Genomic DNA, 6,000 nt, shown 5'->3' with positions numbered 1-6,000 from the left:
TTTAATACAAAAATCAAAGAACTGTAAGGATAAAATGTTGGCAAGCAGCATTAAAAAGTGCTTAAAAATAACATATAAAAGTGTCAGAAGAAATGCGTATCATTTATCCAAAACACTAAGGATCCAAAATAGCTGATACGGTTGAAAGGAGGAGTAGGGTGGGCATAAGAAAAATCCTTCAGAACTGAAGGCAGGTCTAAACAGAGAGTGTAGACGGAAGCATGTCTTGGCCAGTTAAACGTAGAATGATAATGTCAGGCTAGTACAAGATTTTAAGGCACAAAAGACAGCTTCCTCAGCAGCCAACACAGGTAGGACAGACCTCGGAATTTTCTAGTCCCCAAGCTGCAGGGGAAGCTATGGTGATCTTAGGGGTTTCTCTTCGGCTCAAGCTGTCTGTACGTAACCAGCATTTAGGAAGCCAGCAGATATCCTGCCTGCAAACATTGCTCTTCTAAATCCTCCCTGAGATTCAATGAAATGAGCCAATGTGAAGTCTCTCACAAGTTGTAGATGCACTGTGAAGTAAGATAAAATCAGCCTGTTTTAGCAATGCAATAATCAGGAGCTCACACCATCTCCAGCTGATCCCAATTTTCCCATTAGTTCACCAGCTTGCTGATGTTTCAGGCCCCGCTTTCTTGCTGATAAAGCTCTCACAGCCCTTTCCAGCACCCGAGCCTGCACCAGCCTCTCTTCCTGCTTCTCTCAGAGCCCACCTGCTCACATGTATCTCCCAGGCAAGTAAATCTGTCTGTGACTTCTTGTGCCCCAAAAGCAGATTCTAATCAATGATGTTCCCACCGTACGGATGGAACAGCATTTAAAATGTAGCCATGCTTGGAAACCTACACACAATTGGTGGCGTGTTAGCCGATGGTTTTGGCCATGTGCCTTCCTCACTCACCTGCTTCTTGCTGCTACAAATAGGGAGGCAAAACTCCTGCGATCATCGTGCAGGTGATTAGAGGAAATTGCATTGCTGAAGCGCTCCACAGCTGCAGCCGTGCTTCAGCTCTTGACTTGCCTGCTGGTAAGCTGCCAGAGAGAGGGAAGTGTAGGCATAAAATGAATAGCAGAAGAGATTGCAGGTAATTATGTTTCTTAAGCTGTTAACAGGATTGACCATTTGATAAATGAGAGGATTTGGGAATGTTTTGTCACTGACAAGCCATTGTAAGATCCGAGTGGAAACGGGAGTGTTTCTCTTCCATAGTGCGAACAAGAAGGAAATTCTCCCAGGATGCTTACACACCGTGAAATTCATCTGAAACCTGGATGCCAGCACATGGAGGCGAAAGGACAGATATAGGACTCCTGCTGAAAAAAAAAGAACCAGGTCTCTTACACATGCAATTAATTTGGTTTTAGTGACCATCCGGTGTCCCCAGAAGCTCCTGTTCTTTTATGGTGCTCCACCCTGCATCCCTGCATATGGTTTTTGGTGCCACCAGGGCCCCTCAAATCCCTCCATCTGCTTTTCAGCGCTCTGAATCACTCTGTCTCACCTCTGGTTCCCTCAACCTCTTGGTTTGTTTTTGTGGCTCCCTAGCTAGCTGGAGAGGCGAGAGGGAAACCAGCACTGCTCTGTTTGTCCTTCTGCTCCAACAGTGCCCCTCAGGGTGGTTTTGGGTACCCCTGGAGCCCCTCTGTTTCTTTTCCAGTGCCCTCAAGGGCCTTGGTGTGCCTTTTGGGGTGCCCCAGAGCTTTCAATCTGCTCTTTGGTGCCCCCCGCCCCTGGAAATCTGTGTGCTTTGGTGCCCCCAGGAGCCCTCTGTGTACTCTGTGGGCCCTCAGGACTGTCAGTCCCATCACAGAGCAGTAAGGCCAGGGTAGGACCCCCAGTCTCACAGCCACCTGCATGGGAACGGGACTCAGGGACACATCTTTTTAAGCCATTTGCCAATGAGTTGGTCTGAAGCATAAGGGCAGGATGAGAGCTGGACCTGCTCCAGGGAAGGAGAACCAGCACTCACCCCAGGGATGCTGCATGAGGCTGCTCTGGTGTGTGTGAAGGGTTTTGCTCTGCAGTGAGGGAAGGTGGTGTCGGCAAAGTGAATCGCACAGTTTAAAGTCGTGTTAAAAATCATCTCAGATGTCAGCACTGCATGACCAGTGGCTCTAGGCATCTCCTGTGGACGTGACCCTCTCTGCTGTGACCCCCTGGAGCCTACATCCCACTTGGTACAGATCCCGCTTTCACCGCAGAGCGCAGCACTGGACGTCAGAGAAAGCAGTAAACAAATAACAAATAAAACTCTCAAACTGATCCCTTGTGCTGCTTTCTGGGGCTGCCTCCCCCAGCCAGGGCATGTTCCTTGCAGGACTGGAGCCCAAGGCAGCCCTTGTTTGTGTGCAAGAGCAAAGGAGGAGGGGAAGACTCCCCCAAATCTCCATCACAGCTTTTCACTTCTTTGCTTTACCTGGTTTTTAGCAGCCAAAGCCAGCTTATTTGTATTGCTTTGTTTCCCTGCAGTTATTAGCAAGGAAGGATTGCTGTGAAGAAGCTGGTGCCCCTCACATCTCATTTTCCCAGCAGAGCCTGGGTAATGGCAGAGGAGACACACTCCTTGCTTCAGTCCTGAGAGCAGTCTGGAGCAAGGGCTGGGTGCCTGAGGAAGAGAGGCAGGATGGGGGCAATGAAGCCATTTTCTTTTCTTTGTAGCACAACCTGCACTGGGCAAGCGATAGCAGAAATTCATCCAGACAGCCTGGACATGCACACAGCCCCACCTTCTCCCCAGGGAGAGCATGAGCAGCCCCCTCTCCAGTGTCCCTACCTGTGGAAGAAGCTTCTGTGGTCCTGCCTGGCTGGCATTCCCAGCAGGTGCTGGCTGCCTGTCCCTGAGGAGGTAGGTAAAGCAGCAGCTGCCTCTTTGGGAGATTTAAGTAGTAGGAGACACAAGTAAGTTCCTGCAGTTTTATATTTGAGCTCTTCCCAAGAGCAAAGTGGTGGTTCAGCATGAACAGACTTCTTGGGTAGGAAGAAGAGACATGTTTTGACCTCAGCTGCATTAGTTGGTAGCAGCATCCCCGAAGGACACAGCCTTGGTGGTTCTGCCCTGGTGCTAGCTCCCCGAGCAGAGCAATGTCCTGCCCGTGAGTCATGCTGCAATTAGCCTGTTTCTGCAAACAACCCCAAAAATTGCACAGGGATTCTCTTTTGGGGAATAGGTTTGGTCTGTTAGCACACTCTGCTTCAGCACCCAGGGCTCTTCAGAACAGCAGTCACTGCAGAGACTGGGTTGTGTGGAGGCAGAAACCCTGAGCAGCGTTTTTATCTTCACACAACTCATTTGGGCTGCAAAGTGAGGACTCACAGCCACCATCACCCCCTGCCTTGGCCCCTCTGGATGGGCCTTGCCCCACTCTGGCAACTTCTCTGTTGGGGCCTGCTCCCCCCCTCTCGCACTTATGCCTCATCTCATTACCCTGTAAAGGAAACCTTTTTAGAGACTTGTCTTAAAGGCTTCCTTTTAAAGGAAGTCTTATTTAGAGACGTCTCTTAAAGAGTAACAAGATGAGACTTAAATGCAGAGGTGGGCAAGGCCCAACAATGCGGCCAATGCTGCCAGACTTTACACCCTAGCCTATGTGAACGGTGGGGGCACAAAAAAGCCACTTGTGTTTTTTGCCCTCACACAGCTCAGTCTCTGCAGCAATCACTGTTAAACTTCCAATTAAGTTGGGGTGCCCTTGTCTTTCCAGGTGCCCTACTATCCTCCCCCTGAATAAACACTTCCTACCCTCCATTTAATGGCAACGTTTATGAAGCATATTGGAACAAGGACTTCAGCAGCTGGAGCTGTGTTTGCTTGGCCCTTTACTGAAATGGAGTAAAGAGCAAGCTGGGCTGAAGGGAGCATCTGTGAAGGCAGAGAAACAGCCCCTTCTGGCACTTACCCACTGCAAGGAAATAAGAGCTACCACAGCAAGACCACCACGGCTGTTGGCTGCCCCCTTTTAGCTCCGCCAGCACAGCAACAAGCTCTTTCTGATGCAGGAGCTGTGGGATAAGCTGAGGATGAGGAGCAGGGCAAGGTCTGCTCCAGAGATCTGTTACCAGGCATTAAGTAAACAATGCATTGAATAAACTGAAAGTCACCTTGTGTCAGTTGTGGCTTGCTCTACTTTTTCTTTCCAAGAGCAAAACCAACCCAGCATGTTGCTGTAATGCCTGATTCCTGCTCAGCACTTTCTGTGGCATGGCTCCCCAGCGAGGGCTGCAGGGAGCTGGCAAACACAGGCCCTTTCCTCCTGTGCCAGCTCCTTAAGGGGTAAATGAAGGCAAAATCCAGTTCCTGCTCCTTCAAACAGGGTCTCTGGAAAACAAGGTCACTTACTCTTTGCAGCTCAAGCTGAAGTCTAAAATGGTGGCCCCAAGCAGCTGGTGGAAGGCAGGCAAGAGGTGAAATAGCAGTTATTCTTAGCAATGAGCACCTAGGAAAATAAAACAGAGAAATAGCAGCAATAGAAACTCCAGATGCTTTTCCTTTACAAGTAGAACTCAAACCCGTTTTCACCCAAGCAGGGTACAGATGTGCACAACAGATTTGCGCCCCCTTGCTCCAGCAGCCCCCAGCCAAGCCCAGGGCCTTACTTCTCCACACACAGCAGGAGTTAGAGCTTCAGCCACAGCTGGGCAAGGCAAAAGCTCTCCCAAAGCTCATCCAAAAGCACAGGGCAGCCACAGGAACACAACCGCTACCTTGAGTAGGTTGTAGTTCAAGCACAGAGATGCTTGTTCTTGCCAGCACATTTAGGAAAGGAAGGTGGTTTGCCAATTCACTCCTGGAGTAGACGGATGAGAAAGACTTCCCAATGGGCTGACCCACACTGGCAGCCTTTGCCATTTATAAAACCCTTGCCAGCCATGGGAACTAGAATGATCAGAAAAAGCTTTTATCTACAATGAAGAGCATCTGACAAGGGAAGGCCGAGCCAGCTGCTACCTTTAGTCCCAGCCAGCCCAATGAGACGTGCCCACAAGCAATCCGAGCACCACGAAGATGATGTCAGTCCAACAGCCAACTACCACCCGCTCCCAACAGCCTCAGCTCAGCAGCTGACCACCCTGGAGGGCAGCCCTCCTGCAGCCCTTGCACCCTTCTGAGGAAGGCACCAGGTCCTCTGGGTCTTCTTCTCAAGCAGTGACTGAGAAACAAACTCTTCAGCTCAGATTTAACTGTGCTCCTGCTTGTTTGACCCCCATCAGCCTTTCCCCAGGGGAAAGCAGGGTCCAGCTCCTGCCTCTGCAGTGCAGCACTCTGTGGTTTCACTGCAGACCCCTGAAAACAGCCCCCTACCCATCACCTCAGTAATGGGGAGCCCTGCAGAAGTGCATGGGATCACTGTGCCTCTGGCTAGTAGCAACGGACCCCCTCCAGGTCCCCCTGCCTGGACCTTCTGGGCACGACTGACCCAACAGCAATGGGGTACGCAGGCCCCCAAAGCCTCCTTGGGTTTCAGCTTTGGTCACTCACCACTTCAGGGCACTTACTTACCTGGTATCTCCTCCTGTGCCCACATCCTCCCTTGCCTCCCATATCAGGGCTGTGCTCCTCGCCAGGGACTTCTGACACTTCATTGTGGCAAAACAGCATGGTCTCTGCTGAAAGAAAAGTTCTTTGTGAGTAAATACGAGTACAATCAGACCAACATGGGTCTCTCCAACACCCCAGGTCCCAGGTCAATCTCCTGCCCTGAAAACTCCAACCTAACAAATGCTGTTTGGCAACTGACGCACTGACAGGGAAGAGCCCAAAATCCCAGCAGCTTCCCAAAATGCCCTGCTTGACAGGGAATAGCACGCACCATATCCTATCTGATGGCACATGTCTTGCACCCTGCACCGAGCAGCATGCCCACCATGCACCCTGCCCCACAGACCCATGGGGGATATGCACAGGGACCCCAAATCATCCCTCCACCAGGACATGAACAGGCACGCACTTCATCTCTCCTTTTCCTCCAGAAGACACGCTCAAAGGGACTTTCAGG

The sequence above is a fragment of the Gavia stellata genome, chromosome 16 (genome assembly GCF_030936135.1).
Source record: "Gavia stellata isolate bGavSte3 chromosome 16, bGavSte3.hap2, whole genome shotgun sequence".
Taxonomy (NCBI): domain Eukaryota; kingdom Metazoa; phylum Chordata; class Aves; order Gaviiformes; family Gaviidae; genus Gavia; species Gavia stellata.
The sequence above is the reverse complement of the archived record's forward strand: the minus strand, read 5'-3'. Positions refer to the sequence as shown.